Source organism: Bufo gargarizans, chromosome 1, assembly GCF_014858855.1.
Source record: "Bufo gargarizans isolate SCDJY-AF-19 chromosome 1, ASM1485885v1, whole genome shotgun sequence".
NCBI lineage: Eukaryota > Metazoa > Chordata > Amphibia > Anura > Bufonidae > Bufo > Bufo gargarizans.
In genome coordinates, this window is record NC_058080.1 from 477242391 (window position 1) to 477259623 (window position 17233).

General features: G+C 40.3%; 1 protein-coding gene across 2 annotated transcripts in view; it reads right to left on the reverse strand.

Annotated features, from left to right (window-relative positions):
• LOC122922787 (aminopeptidase O (putative)) overlaps positions 1 to 17233 on the reverse strand; it is a 435225-nt gene that overhangs the window by 17990 nt on the left and 400002 nt on the right. The gene's annotated exons all lie outside the window — the stretch shown is intronic.

Below are 17233 nucleotides of genomic sequence, written 5' to 3' on the forward strand. Positions count from 1 at the left end.
TAGGAGCTCTCTACAGTTGGGTAATGGCCAGTTTGTAGTTTTCAGGAATATAACTATTTCTTTAAAGTGTAAGGCCAAGTCTAGATGTAGTGGAAAAAAAATCTTCATGTGTTATGTGACAGATTTCACCCTTATGTCTTACACCGTGATAAAAAATATGCAGTATGCCCCCTTTTGCATGCAGAAATTCTTGGCTCCAGCTTATCTCCCTGGAGAACAAAAGGTACGAGTGAAAATATTCATTTCACCCGATCCTTCTGTGCCCCAATGTCATCTGTCCTGGGAGAGTTGGGAGCTACCCATACACATTAAACTGTTGGCTGACCCACCATCCTCGGTGGTTTCTCTAAAGGGGGTCTTCAGAGAAAATATGAGTTAATATACAAGCCGTCAACAATACTCCAGATTATTTGACAACTGGCAACGTACAGTATCTTATAAAACAAGCTTTCCGTGTATATCACTATGAAGATGTACAGAACGCATACAAGCATGATCTCATATTGCAGACAAACAGCAAACAATTACAATAAATGGACGGCAAGAGGGTAAAAAATGCATAATGCATATTACTTTGCTAAATTGCAGATTATAAATGCTTTAAAACTATTAGGCTTCATGAGCCATATCTTTGGCTGTGAGCTAAATAAAAAACTTGATCCTTTGGTCTTTAAGCCTTCAATATATGAAACACATTCCCAGAATCTGAAAAAAATCTATGAGAAAAAGAACTTGGCACTAGGAACACAGGACAACTAAGGGGATATCATCTCACTGAAAATGAGGCTGCATAATTCAATTAAAATATCTTAAGGAGGCCTTGATTATTTTTCATTAGGCAATTTGTGCCGCTAATTCCAGGGAGGTACCAAAGCCACAGCATTTAGCTGTGTTCCCTAAATGTCTTGTTGGTAGATACTCACATATTTATCCATTTTAGGAAAGTCATTACTTCTTTCAATGCAACAATGAAAGCTATAAGGCCTCTTTCACACGGGCGAGATTTCCGCGCGGGTGCAATGGGTGAGGTGAACGCATTGCACCCGCACTGAATCCGGACCCATTCATTTCTATGGGGCTGTGCACATGAGCGGTGATTTTAACACATCACTTGTGCGTTGTGTGAAAATCGCAGCATGCTCTATTTTGTGCGTTTTTCGTGCAACGCAGGTCCCATAGAAGTGAATGGGGCTGCGTGAAAATCGCAAGCAAGTGCGGATGCGGTGTGATTTTCACACATGGTTGCTAGGTGACGATCGGGATGGGGACCCGATCATTATTATTTTCCCTTATAACATGGTTATAAGGGAAAATAAGAGCATTCTCAATACAGAATGCTTAGTAAAATGTGGATTAAGGGATTAAAAATAAAAAAAAATTAACTCACCTCCTCCTCTTGATCGCGTAGTTGCCGATCTCTCCTTACTTCTTTAATCATGAGCTGCCGGCTAAAGGACCTGTTGGTGACGGCACATCACATGGTCCAATCACATAGTCCATCACCGTGGTGATGGACCATGTGATGAGCTCAGTGACGTCACCACAGGTCCTGAAGAAAGAGCAGAGACCGGCAGCTATGGAGGAGGTGAGTTAAGAATTTTTTATTTTTTTTTAACCCTCAATTGACCTTCTACTAAGCATTCTTATAACCATGTTATAAGGGAAAATAATAAAATCTACACTACAACTAACCCAAACACGAACTTCATTGAAGAAGTTCGGGTCTGGGTACCACATTCAGTTTTTTCTCACGCGTGTGCAAAATGCATTGCACTCGCGTGGAAAAAACTGAACAACGGAACACAATCGCAGTCAAAACTGACTGAAATTGTGTGCTCACTCACACGATTTCCCCGCCACGCACCAGCATCCTATCCGGCCCCAATCCGTAACACCCGTGTGAAAGAGGCCTAACTGAATAAACAAAAAGACCCCCTATGCACATTACAGTAAAGTCGCCCGAAACAACCTATATTGGCAGGACTGCCTAACTTTTTGTATGGAGTTTCCTGATTCTCCCCTGAGAGATAATGTAAGGCAGTGGTCCCCAACCTTTTTTGCACCATGGACCAGTTTTGGGCAAGAAAATTTTCCTAGGGTAATGACCGGAGAAGGGGGAAGCCCGAGAGTGTGGCACATGGGAATGCCAGTGTGGATGACTTCACCACACTTCACCATGTGGCACATGTGAAGTCTCATGTGAGGACACATGTGCGGGTGACATAGTCGTGTCTAAACTCCATCCACTGTAGGAACCTTGTGACGTTGGGGAAGTTCACATAGGTGCGCACTGTCTGCGTCTGTGCTGTCTTGTATCCAAATGAACTGGTGTGTGGCTCTATAATTGGGGACCACTTATGTAAGGTGATAGAGGGACCAGGTACTTAGAATTTTGAGGATTGATCCTTTTGTTCTCAAGTGAGATAAGCCACCCCCGGTCCTTATTGAGAATACATGCATGCATGGCTGAGTTGTGTGCATGTGTATAGGAATGATAGCGGTCAGCCGAACAAAGATTTGGCCACCAATTTATTGAAGGTGTATGGGCAAAAATAAACCATTGTTTCTGATCATATAACACTTTCATTGAAACATTTCAATCTTATCACAGTTATTGATACAATATTGGAGGATAACAAGCCTTACGTTCCACTTCTTACAAAAGATCAGTCTATAAATATAGCATCCAGATTATACATTACTTAGACTTCTGTTTAAGCAGGAGGGGAGTCAGGGTCCGAACATACTCCTGTACAAAAATGGCTTGTACAGGAAACAACAGGTATTGTGTCCTCTTTTTACAGGATGTACATCCTAAGATATAAATATGTTGTTATCAATACACATAGACAACTAGAAATACATACCTAACTGCAACTCGGGAGGAAGCCTAAGAAATGGAAGTAGATTTGTGGTTGTAATTATTCTTGGAGTTGAATGAATGTATTTTGGGTACAAAACAGAATGGAATAGGCTGTCCACTAGTGCTCATTACAGTCATGATCAGGGGCCTAACTATAGCCAGAGAGATTGGGCGGGATGCAATAACGTGAAAGGCTGTTAGGCTACATGCACACGACAGTGAAAAATAATGTCTGTTAAAAACGGACACACTGTCAGTTTTTCATGGCAATTTCAGTGTGTGCATCCATTTTCTGGCCATGTGTCCGTTTTTAATGTCCGTTTTGCATCAGTTTTTCACGTCCATTAAACACGGACATGAAAAATTTATGAATTTGATTGGCAGTTATTTTTAGACCCACCCTTCTGAGAACACCCACAGGATGGTAGGCCCCCAGCTAAAATAATGTCCCCCATAGTGTAGGTTTTATTTTATTTTTTTACTGTCCTCAGCTTTAATAATGTCCCTCATGTAGGCCCCCTGGTAAAATAATGTCCCCCATAGTGTCAGAATTTTTTTTTACAGTCCCCAGCTTTAATAATGTCCCCCATGTAGGCCTCCTGGTAAAATAATATCCCCCATAGTTTTTTTTTTACCGCCCCCAGCTTTATAATGTCCCCCATGGTTTAAATAATGCCCTCATAGTGTCCCACAGCCAAAAACAAAAACAAAAAAACACCTCACCTTATCCACTTGCTCACGCTGCAGTAGTCTCTTCTCTCTTCACAGAAAAGGACCTGCCAAAGGTGCACGATGATGTCACTGTGCGCTCCCACGTGGTTACGTCACCACGCATATCGCAGGTCTTTTGGCAGGTCCTGCTCAATGAAGAGAGAAGAGACTGCCGCACCGTGTGCAAGTGGATGAGGTGAGGTTTTTTTTAACCCCTAAATGGCCTGGATAAAGTGTACCCGTTTTTAACGCCCATTAGATGGGGTGCACTCCTGTTAATCGGTCATTCAAAACGGTCCCATTGATTTCAATAAGTCTGTCTGACCATGAAAATGGCCAAAAATAGAACATGTCCGCTATTAAAAGAACGGCCATGTGAATATCCCCATAGACTTTCATTGGTGTTAAAAAACGGCCTTGTGACGGACGTTACTTAGACGGTCGTCACACGGCCATTATTCACTGTTGTGTGCATGAGGCCTTAGAAAGTGAAACAGTAATTCCACATAGTAGAATGGAAACAACCTCCATTTATACACTGGAAATTATTGGCATTAAAAATACGTCAGCCCTTCATTTCTTCCAGAACAGGAACATCAAAACCATCAGAAATGTACTTTTTGTACGTAGAAACATAGATAAATATCATAAGAAAAATAAAAACCACAAAAAATGAGAACTGAGATATGTTCTCTGCAGCATAATATAGATTATAAATGAAAAATAAATATAGGGAACATGGCCCAGACAAAACAGCAGAATTATTGTCAAATTCCATCCCTACACATTAGATGGTCAGGAGATTTTTGCTTGACGAGTTGTAATTTTTAATGAGATGATGTATTAAAAATGTTGAATTTTTTTTTTGGGGGGGGGGGGGGGTGGTGGAAATTGTTAAATATTTGGGGGTTTGTTTTTCACCATGTGGTATAATTGACATAATAACTGTATTCTGTTTTGTTGCCATGTTATGAGAGCCACAACCATTTTGTTTTACGATTGACAGAACTGTGCGAGGGCTTGTTTTTTTTAAAATGTTTTTAAATATTACCATTTTGGGGTACATATGAGTTTTTGATCACGTTTTATTTCATTTTTTTAACAAAACCACCAAGTCCTGCATTCTTTTTCCTTTTTTTCCCTTACAGCAGTGATTGTGCAGAATATCAGTAATTTTATGGTTTGGGACATTAGAGAGACACATCAATTATGTTTTTGGTTTTTTTACATATCTAATAAAGCATTTTTAAGTGTGCTTTTTTCTTTTATCTACCTAAGCAACTTGATCTCTTGTTTGTGTCTATAATACACTGCAGTATTTCTGTATAAGGGCCTAACAGCTGTACTTAGATGGTACAAATGAATGGAACTAGAGTTCTCTCCACCTGCTGCAGATGGTGTAGGCTCTGCTAGTGGGCCTGGGCCATCACAGGGCTGTACATGTCTAATAAACAGCACATAAGGACACAGAAGCTTCTCTTTGCTGATCTGTTTAAGCTTCTTCAAGTTTCCTGGTCAACTTGAGTGACCAACTATTTTCATGTACAGACACAAATTCTCATTTGCATTGTGGTCTCAAATCTATCTGGACTATTCCAGAACATAACGTTGTGGTCTGGAAGCCATGCTAGTGCTGCTTTGGCCTTTTTTGGGGGGGTCACTGTCTTGCTGAAAAATAAATCTTATCAATTAGCATGTAACTAGTACTCTTCAATGCATTGCACTTGGTCATTTACTAAGAAATAACCTTTACATTAAAGGGGTTGTCTCATCTTGACGTTACTAAGGCAAGATGGGACTAAGCTGTGTTAGACTGGCGTGCCTAGGGCCCACATGTGAAATTTATTTTGAGGTCCCACCGTACGGATCCATTCAAATATTACCTGCTCACACAGCAGCAAGATGCTACCAGATGATTAAATATGGGGGTCCCTGCAGCAACTTTGAGAAGGTAGAGGAGAAGAGGACACGGGTAGCTTTCCTCTATACCTAGAAGTCATCTCATCTCTGATTATGTCTATAATAATAAACTGGGGAGAGTCTTTAATAATCTATCAAGGTTTTTTTTATATGAACATGGGCTGGTTGAGGTGCTGTACACTGAATATATGTATGTAGTGCAGTAAGTCTTCTGAGTTATGTGCCACTTGTGCAGGGGGTGGGGGACTAGGGCCCCCTTGCTCAAGGGCCCACCAGGGGATTCACCTGTACCCCTGTGGGCTAGTCCAAGCCTGGGACTAAGCCCGTCCACTAATTGGCCAGGAAACAGCATAACATGCTGTGCTATGCCATTTCCGTAATTCTCATGTACTTTAATTGGTGCTACTGAAACAGCAGAGCAATGGCTCGCTCTACCATTTCTCTGCCGCCTGGTGGCCTTAGTAATAGTGAGATGAGACAACCCCTTTAAGGCCATCCACACATGGTGGAATTAAGCACACATTACTGTACAGTACTTATGTAGTAGCCTAAGGATACACCTCACATAACGGGTGTACTGTGGATTTTTCTTGCAGCAAATCTGCAGTTCTTAGAAGGAAATCCACAGTCTGCTGAATTTGATGCAGGTTCTGCTGTGGATTTTTCATCTGAAATACAATGATTCTGAATAAAGACTGAAGTCAATGGGGAAAATCCAGTATCAGAAATTAAAGGAGTTCTCCGGACTTTTAATATTGATGACCTATCCTCAGTATAGGTCATCAATATCAGATCAGTGGGGGTCTGACACCCCGCACCCCTGCCGATTAGCTGTATGAAAGGGAGGCGTGCACAGTGTGCACATGCCTTCTCCCGTCTCTCTTCCTACTCACTGTTCCTTTGCCATAGACATAGCAGCAGCAAGCAGGAAGAGAGATGGGAGACGGCACGTGCGCACGCCTTATCCTCATACAGCTGATAGGCGGGGGTGCCGGGTGTCGGACCCCGCTGATTTGATATTCATGACCTATACTGAGGGTAGGTCATCAATAATAAAAGCCCGGAGAACCCATTTAAAACATCCTTGCTGCAGGTCAATTTGCGACCAGAAAATGTACGCAGTGCGTGGATGAGGTTTCTATAACTCTCATTCACTCTGCTGCTTCTGTAATTCACTGTGAATTTTCTGTCCACAGTAAATCTGTGGCTGAACTGTCAGAAAATAGCAATACTACCCTTGAAGCCCGATTGTTGGACACATATCATATGAAGTTAGCAAACAAAAGACGCCGGGAGCAGCGCTAAGCGGAGAGGTACTATTGGCCGTGGTCTGCAGAACTGTTATTTATGAGCAAGATAAAGAAGAATACAATGGTCTAGTTGATGAGAACAACTTTCTTTCATATAGCGTTTTTGTATGGCTTTATGAGTGCTTGTAATTACAGCTGTGAAATACAATGCCACTGTTTTATAGCGCAACTCTTTTTTTTATAGGAGGACTACAGGGACAATGAGACATTTGTGTGCATGGCTCTATTCCACCCACACCATTGTTTAAGTCACACAGTCTGGTATACATTGTACTGTGCCCTCCAGCAGGCTACACATACATACAGATTAACACTGGAAATCTGTTACTCTTACAATACCACCCATTTGTACATAAGTGGAAAGTGTAGGGTAACCCAAGAACGAGAAATACATTATTTACAAGGATCACGCAGTAAAATTTACAACAAAAACATCTACTGCAATAGTACTAAATGCACAATTTGTATACAGTGTAAATGCTGCCCTGCCTTTAAGCTCCTATCAAAAGTTGGTAAACCTTTTTACAGCAGATTTCAGCATGTCTTATCATGATACACAAGCTGGAGGCTGGACTCACACATCCAATCTTGGTGAAGTGTTAAAGCATTGTTTAAAGGGAATGTGTCAGCAGAAAATGACCTATTGTTTAAATCATGTTTTTATGTTAAACATATATTTGTAGAATTTTTGTTGAGTTTTTCTTGCACTGGCCACTAGGCCTATTAACAGGTCATGATTTCCTGTTCTGTACAGGTAACTTTTCAGCAGCTATTATCTTAACAGAAAGGATTAAATAACAAATAACACCTCTGTATAGATAATATGGGACCCACTATTCGGACATAGGTGACATCCTGAGGATAGGTCATCATTATGAATTCCTGGATAACCCCTTTTAAGGCAAAGTCAGCAGTGGGTCCAAAAGGAGGGAAAGTGTAAGGAAATATTTGCACACAACAAATTTGGTATGGAAATGTCTGCAAAAGAGTCTGTTCCATGCATTTGAATGGGGTTGTTTTGACAGAAAGCAAAATAATCTTTAAAAACTCAATTAAAATCTATGAGACAGTCACAGAAATCTAAGCAAAAAAAGGGTGACTACACCCTAAGGCCACTTTCACTCGGTCTGCATAATGCATCAATATTTGTAAGCCAAAACAGAGTGGGTCCTACAGAGAAAAAAAAACTTATGGAAATATTTGTACCTCTTGAGTTTTGAAGGCACTCCTGGTTTCGGCTTACGCAAAATACTGACCAAATACTGACCTTGCAAAAGAGTGAAAGGAAAGACTCAAACTTATTTTTGGGGAGGCATTCTGCACAGTATCCAAGGACAGTTGTAAAGCTGCCTCACCTTGCTTGAGTCAAAACTCTCCCTTACTGCCATGGCAATCCCCAAACTTTGAAAGGAGACGTTTTCAGACCTCTAGGGCTCCTATTGCATTAAATAAAATATTTAGCATTTGGAAACAGGTAATACATATCAGTATTGCTGTTTGTATGCTTTTATTTGGAATACAAGTAAAGACGAAGAATACTTTTTATATTTGTCCTCCTGTCAAAAGTTAAGGAAGGTTTCTGTAGCTAATGAATAATAAGCTAAATGGTGCAGTAGGGGAATACAAAATAGTCATCTGAACTCCTTATCTGCAGTACTACTGTGTATTACCCATGATAATAATCCAATATCCTGGTGATAGGTTCCCTTTAAGTAATTCAAAATGGTGGAAGCATTATTGAATAAAGATACAGTTTCAGGGTAAACTTCCTAGAAATCCCATGGAGTAGGCATGTTCATAGCACCGACATGTCTTTGTGAATTCACCTTCACCTGTGGAAATTCATGTGTCATGTCACTAAAAATAATGAGTTAACATGTAGTGCTCGGGGTGGATACCAGATAATCTCAATGGCAATATGGTGGAAGACTTCCTGCACAATTCATTCCAATTCCTTTCCACACCAGGGAATTACTGAAGGCCTCACAATGACTTATGTGATCTGCAGGTGTGATCAGAAAGTTTCCATCTGCCTGTTCCTAAATCCTCTGCCTCTTGCCTTTTTGTACAAAATAATACTATACTGTTAGATTTTTCTAAGCACGAAAATAGGTTGCCAGTCAATGTCTAAATCACAGCATAAAATACATAAAATGCAACATGACTGCAACGTGTGAATAAAGTCATTCCCTCCCAGCAATTGCTTGCTCGCTAGCGGAGGAGACCACTGCAATTACATGCAACGATTTCCTTGCTATGCCATCGCTTGTCCCCATTCTGCCTAGTGGTTTGCCGGTGACAGATTACTATTAGAAAACACAATCTGCCGCCGGTAAGCACTGATTTTCAAGCATGCTTAAAATTCAGAATTGCCCGATGAACAACCGTTTGCTCGTTCATCGGGAAATCGTTGCCAGTATTACACTGCAAGATGATTGCTAACTAGCGTTCATGTGAGCGATCGTTAGCAATTATCGCCCAAAATATAGACTAGTGTATTACAGCATTAAAGGGGTTGTCTCACTTCAGAGAGTAGCATTTATCATGTAGATAAAGTTAAAACAAGGCACTTACTAATGCATTGTGATTGTCCATATTGTTTCCTTTGCTGGCTGGATTCATTTTTCCATCACATTATGCACTGCTCGTTTCCGTGGTTACGACCACCCTGCAATCCAGTAGTGGTGGCTGTGCTTGAACGCTATAGTAAAAAGTGCAGGCCTCTTTCGGTGGCTGGGACCATGGAAGCTCACATAGGCCAGCATTTTGTCCTATAGTCTGCAAGCATGACCTCCACTGATGGATTGCAGGGTGGTCTGTAACCATGGAAATGAGCAGTGTATAATGTGATGCAAAAATGAATCCAGCCAGCAAAGGAAGCAATATGAACAGGAGAACCGGCTGACATTCTAATGTATATGGGGGGTCTATCAACTCTCAAAGTGCCAGCCCAATCTCTTTAATATATATACGATGCATTGGGAAAGTCTTCAGGCTCTTTCACTTTTTTTACATTTTGATATGTTGTGCGCTTGTGCAAAAAATAAAAATAGAAATTCAGCTTTTACCCTATCTGAATCTGCATTCAATATCCCATAATGAGAATGTGAAAACTGAAATTTTTTCTAAATTTATTGAAGGAAAAACAAAAATTTGCTAAAGTTTCCAAGAGCACAATGGCCTCCATAATTATTAAACGGAAGAAGTTTGGAAAAACTAGCACTCTTCCTAGAGCTGGCTGCAAAACCAAACTAATTATTGTGGGAGAAGGGCATTAGTAAGAGTGGTGACCGAAAACCCAATGGTCACTCTGGGTGAGCTCCAAAGATCCTGTGTGCAGATGGGAGAAACTTCCTGTTGCCAGATAGAAGCCTTCTTCTCAGTAAGAGACACATGAAAGCTCACTTGAAATTAGCAAAAAAAGCACCTAAAGGATTCTCAGACTGTGAGAAAGAAGATTCTCTAGTCTGATGAAACCAAGATTGGACTTTTTGGCCTCAATTCAAAGCATCATGTCTGGAAAAAACCAGGCACAGCTAATCACCTACCTAATACCATCCCCACAGAGAAGCATGGTGGGGGCAGCATTATGCTGTGGGGGTGTTTTTCAGCAGCTGGGGCAGGGAAACTGGTCAGAGTTGAGGAAAAGCTGAATGGAGCAAAGTATAGACATATTCTTAATGAAAACCTGATCCATAGTGCTCTGGACCTCAGACTGGGCCAAAGGTTCACCTTTCAACAAGATACTGACCCTAAGCACACAGCCAAGAAGTGTCTTGGAGAAAACTCTGAATGTCCTTGAGTGGCCCAGAAAAAGCTCTGACTTTAACTCAATTAAACATCTCTGGAGAGACCTGAAAATGGCTATCCACCGGCAGTCCCCATCTAACCTGACAGAGCTTGAGATAATCTGCAGAGACGAATGGCAGAAAACCCCCAAATCCAGGTGTTCAAACCTTGTGGCATCATAACCAAGAAGACTGGAGGCTGTAATCACTGCCAAAGGTGCTTCTACTAAATCCTGAGTAAAGGGTCTGTATACTTATGTAAGTGCAAGATTTAACCTTTTGAATAAATTAGCAAAGATTTCTAACATTCTGTTTTCAATTTCTCATTATGGGGTATTGAGTGCAGATGATGGGGAAATTTTAAATATTTACATTTTAGAACAAGGCAGCAAAATAACAAAATGTGAAAGAGTCTGAAGACTTTCTGAATCCATTGTGCAGTATATATATATATATATATATATATATATATATATAAGAAAAAGAAAGAGAATGATGGTAGACAAGAAGGCTTAATGTAATTCAGTCATTTGTGTGTATATGTTCCTGAATTTAGGTAATAATTATAAAAACAGACATTTATCTGGACTACCAGAATGTACTGTAAGTGCCATTGATTAAGACTACAGCCTGCCTATCCCTAGCCAGAAATGGCTTCTTATGCACAACAGTCACAATTACCTACATAGCAAACATACTCAAGATAGACTTCGCTTCCTATTTAACAGAAGCAACATTGTCTCAGACTTAATATGTAGCACCCAGTACTATCCTTTCAGAATAACAATATTAGCGTGCAGACTGGAAGAGCCATAATCAGATAAACTTATTAAAGAAGTCTATCTGAGCTGAGCAGCTGTCAGCTGTATCTTTCTATGATCTTCATTTATATTTCAGAGGACGTTAAATAGACCATTATTTAGACACCATATTCATAGACAACTCCATTGTGCACAAGAGCTCACAACAGTTGTGTTCATGCACCCATTTCTTAAAAGGTGCCATCAGAAAAGGGCCTATTGATGAAATCCACCAGTGTAGATCGTAAGCTCTCCCTCACTTTAACTGTCTGTCAATAGCTTCATGCTTATTGTGTTTGTGTTTTTATATTATATATGTAAAGCGCCATGGAAATAATGGCGCTTTTAAATAAATAATAATTCACAATAGGTGATAGTGAGAGCTTTCTTCCTGCACAGGTCACAGAGCATAAGCATTGGGCAGAAGTCAACAAGTCCAAGAGTGATCTCCAGTCTACAGGTTCCTTGTGGCTTCTATAAAGTATATCTCTGAATGCTGTTAGCAGGCAAGATGGCCGCCTACATATTCATGTACAGAAAATCTAAGTAATATTTACCATCAGAAAATAAAAACAGATCATAAAAAATTAATCTGTGAGTATCTGGGTTTAATTAGTAAAAAATATTCTCTTTAAATAAAACATAAAATACTGAAAGGGTTTCTGAACCGCTAGAAATCATATAATGCAAAGGTAAAGAGCGTTAAATTATTTTTACAGAACTAAAGTTAGCCAGAGACCAGGGGAGAACAGAGACAATACAGGACCCCTGTGGAAGAAAAGTTTGTGGTTCCCTTGATGTCCAACAGAAAATGTTCTTTATAGGGTTTCTTTTAGGAAGTCCTTCACTGTTTTGTCAGTTATATTCCACCACTAACTGTCACAAGTGGGACCTTTATATGTTTATTATGTTTGATAGGGAGTGCTGTGTTTTTTTGTTTTTTTTTAAGGTGGTGGCAGGTCCTTTTGCCACCTGTGCAGTTGCACGTTTCCTATGTCTGCCCGCCACACCAATACATTACTCAATTCAACTGAATGTTAGCTCTCAGACCAGTAATAAGTAATGTGTAAATTATTGTTTCAGATGGCTCTTCTTCTAATCATGGCTGCATCTATGTGTTTATGGCTCCCTTAAAGGGACACTTGAATACATTTTGAATCACATATTAACAGCCTACTGTATATGTGAATATTCTATGTATTATTTTTTTTTATAAAAAAAAAAGAAAAAATGATTAGATGGTTTTCTGGATATAATTTTTTTAAGTCGCCTTATGTAGTCTACTAATTTGACTTCTGGTATTGACAAACAGCCTCACTTAACCCTCAGTCAGACCACTGCAGAGACGGAGAAGAGATCCCCCCTGTAGTGACCATCACATTTTACAGTAACAAATGCATTGCTCATCTGTGGGCATTTAGCTCTAGGCCTATCAAAAGAGCAATAGAGCTGTCATACTGTTATGCCAATTCTCCATCTACTATTATCATGAGGACTACCCTTCAGAAAACACCTTCCCATCACAGCAGCAGTAAACAAAATATCACTTTGCAGACTGCTACAGAAGGACACTATTTTGTATTAAATTTTCAATAGCATAGTACTGCCGAAACCCAAAAAAGTTTTTTTTTTTATTATTCAGTTTAAAAAATACCCTTTTTTGATGGAAGGGTCTCTTTTATATGCCATAATCTACTCTACATATTGCTGTCTCTCTGTCTCACCCAAGTGATGTAACAGCAATGGCCTCCTATATGGAAAAAATAGGCATATATACAAAGCAATAAGATGACCATATACATTGTCAATGAAGCAGATGATTTTTGGGGAAGGAGGCACTAACCAAACAATGTGTATGTGGGTCTCCCAACTCTTTCCTGATGGCAGCTGTTGTGTCTGGCAGTGTTTATACTCCTCTTTCCATTCAGAAGAAGAACATGCTTGGCCGAGTTGAGCATGCATGTGTATGGAGAAGTCGAAAGAGATAACTGAATGAGAGCTAACTAATGTGTATGGCCAGCTTTAGAGGTTTCCCTATACACTGGGAGCCAAAACTCGGCTGTCCAGTTCTATTATAATATATGCACAAGGACTAAGAACTTCATCGGTGATTCAAAAGTGATGAAACGCACTGCAGTGTTTCAAACTTTCAGAATAGAACTCGTAATATCTGTACAATCTGAGTGTACAGACAGTACTTAAAAGTGGACTAGGAGGTATGGATGGGCTCATATTAGTAGACTAAAGACCTGTCAATTATAGCCGCTGAACAGAGCTAACAATGTTATCTCTGCCTTGGAGAAGTCTATGGAGTCCTTGATATCACCTTGACTGATAAGATGAAAGCAGAAGATACAGACTTTGTAAAGGTCATAGTGTCCTATTCTTTGGGAGGGGGGCATATGTACTTTATTGACAGCTAAGACTAATCTTTTCTCTTCTATGTCCAGGACTGGTTTTTGTGTAGGTAATGAAAACACAGTGACTTGTAAGTCTTTCTTCACTGGCCTGACACACGGGAATGAGATCTGTCCTGCTTTATTCTACACTTCACAGTCGCTCTGCTCCCTGTTATAGAACTGACATTTCACTGGTATTCAGCTACGATTAAAATACATTCTAATTACTATATATAGTGAAAGTATGTTTGCTTACTAATTAAAAATAACAGTCTGGCAACTGTAAATGTGTCTAAACAATGTCAAAACGGCTGGAATAAAAGGAGACAAATTTCTATTGCCCTATAAGGATATTTAGTGCTCAGTTCCTAACTCTACCATATTTGTTCTTTCACCCTTTTTAAGTATCAGAGGATATGGAAAGTCATCAAAATGAAAAGCTCCTGCGGAAAGGGAGTGAAAATACCTAGCTACGTAAATAAACACATTCCTACGTGTCTGCATCAGCAGACTATTACAATAGTGTATGAGGCGCAAGGCTGAAGCAAGTTCTTATAGAGCCTGTGATTAGAAAAGTGGAGTGTACTGTAGGGGAGTGCATAAGAGTCATTACAGGGTCACCCTTGAGAGTCTATGAGGGTATGCAAGGTTCTGGGACACAAGTACAATGATTGAGCAGTAGCACGAAGCAAAACTTCACTTATATACTGTAGTTGACATGAGCCATATGATGCATGAGATGTTTCATGTGACTGATGAACTCTCATTGTCAGCTGTCCTGGTAGACCATAATAATCCTACAAAATCTGTCCAGTCTACTGGGTTTATTAAGCAATATCATATGTTACCAGAACTCTCAAGTATGGTGTTACATGTGGTCATTGGGTTGTGTAAAATCTATTATGATCCAGTGGTCTTTAGGAATCATTGCAGGTTAGTACAGTTGCCAGTAGGCACGGTCTGCACCCAACATCCAAACATACGTGCTTGGCCTGAAACCTGAAATGTTTTTTACAGTTTGGAAGGATTCTATGAACATTTATGGCAGACTCCAGCTTAGATTACCTTCCATGATAGAATAAAGCAGCAAATCGAAGCTGTCTGAAAATGTAGACCTTCACGGGGGATAACTGGGGATGATCGTGAGTAATAAAACATAAGGATTGAATAACTTTCGCCCCTCTTTACACAACCCTATATTGTTTTCAATGAAAAGGAATTTGGTAGTGAAAAATAGAATGAGTGTAGGTTGCCCGAAACTGCATATGTAGTCTTCAGTTCCCAGGGGAAATGGGAAACATTTCTTATACAATCTCACAGTACCTCCCTTTCCTAAATATCATTCCAGTTACACTGGCTGCAGGACTTCACGAAAACATTCACATGTGAAAAACAGAACCCACGAAACGTCTGAAGTCACTGCCTATGCATATCTGTAAATTCCTAAGTCGTTACTCAAAATTCTCTCTTTGCCTTATTTGTTCTTCATTCTTAGTACAGACTCTTAACTCCTGCTTCTCCCGCTGAACTGTCTAACGGGGTCCTTACTGCTATGTTAAGCTACTTTCACACTGGCGTTTTGGCTTTCCGTTTGTGAGATCCGTTCAGGGCTCTCACAAGCGGACCAAAATGGATCCGTTTTGCCGTAATGCATTCTGAATGGAAAAGGATCTGCTGAGAATGCCTCAGTTTGCCTCCGTTCCGTCTCCATTCCGCTCTGGAGGCGACACCAAAATGCTGCCTGCAGCATTTTGCTGTCCGCTTGATGAACTGAGCCAAACGGATCCGTCCTAGCACACAATGTAAGTCAATGGGGACGGATCCGTTTTCTCTGACACAATAGAAAACTGATCCGTTTCCCATTGACTTTTAATGGAGTTCATGACGGATCCGTCTTGGCTATGTTACAGATAATACAAACGGATCTGTCCATGACGGAGGCATGCGGTTGTATTATTGCAACGGATCCGTTTTTGCAGATCCATGACGGCTCCGCCCAAAACGCGAGTGTGAAAGTAGCCTTAAGCTGGCCATACACATTAGATGCATTCTAGCCAAACCATCTAATATGTATGGGGACTCCCAACTCTCCACCAACCCAGATGTTGGGCGAGATAAGGATCGAGCAGATGGATTCCAACTACCTGATATTTTGGCCAAGCTGAGCAGGCATGAGTATGAGGGGATCAGGATCGACAGCTGCATTGACATCTTTTTACATGGGCCAAGGATCGAGCAATTAGGATGAAAGTTCTTACAAAAGCTTGTCCCCAATAAGTGTAAATGTGCTGCTCATCATTTGACAAACAAAACGCTTGTTTGTCAGGTGATCCATTGGTTATGCTGCACATAAAATCATTCCTTGTCCTTTGTAAACAGGGTTGTGCCACTGGCAAACAATAAGTCTCTATGGGGATGAACAATTGTAGTAACAATGGTTCCTCCTGAGACAGAAGGGATGATTACTGCATGTAAATTCAGCTGAACAAGTAGGCAATGATTGGCAAACAAATGTTCCAATGGGCCCTTACCCCACAGGCTCTTTCCTTCCATCTTACTCACTGTATAAAAGACTGCTGCCTGATAAGCACGTGGATGTAAGAAGAACAACAACCATTTTGAATAAATTGTACACCAATAGTTTCAGTTCTCATTAATAAACAGAATAGCAGGAGACTTGTTATAATAAATGACAATGATTATCTGGTCACCTTGTGGGCACCTCAAAGGTAATCACAGGCAGTCAACCACTAGGACCCTTCATAGTAAATCTATCAATAGCAAGGGCAACCTATGTTCTAGAATATTATTACACACTTCATTTTATACTCTTCAAATCTGCTGCTTATTTTCATTTGTCAGTTTTGTGGAATTATGACGTTCAAATGCACCTCCAAGATCAAAAGCGGTTATATACAGTTATTAACAGTAATTAGGGAGATTGGGAGACCATGAGGTGAGCAAATCACTATGGCAATTTCCTATTTCAAAAGCGTAGGCCACATCAGAAGACCATGTCTACCTTTTTGAAGTCTGTGCTGTAATGAAAGGTCCCTTTGGCACGTCGTCGTTACATATAAGGCTGTCAGCATGAGTATATTATAGACCTGTGTTTTGTCCTTCTGAGGGTTGTAACTAAGTGTAGAATGACAGTTATAGCAAGTACCCAAACACCCTAAACCCTTTCGTCACTTCCGTAGGTCTTTAGCGAAATGGAAGTAGAAGCATGGAACTAACTTCAAGCAGATGTGGTTGGAAAATCCACAGTAAGTGAGGTTAAACTTGCCTGGGATAAACACATCTATCCTAAGAGAAAAATGTAAAGCAAATAATATATGGACAGACTAGATGGACCATGTGGTCTTTTCGGGCTGCCACCATGCTCCCACTAGAGAGAGTGCATTCTGTTAGGTAACAGTTAGTTATACCAAGGACATTAATA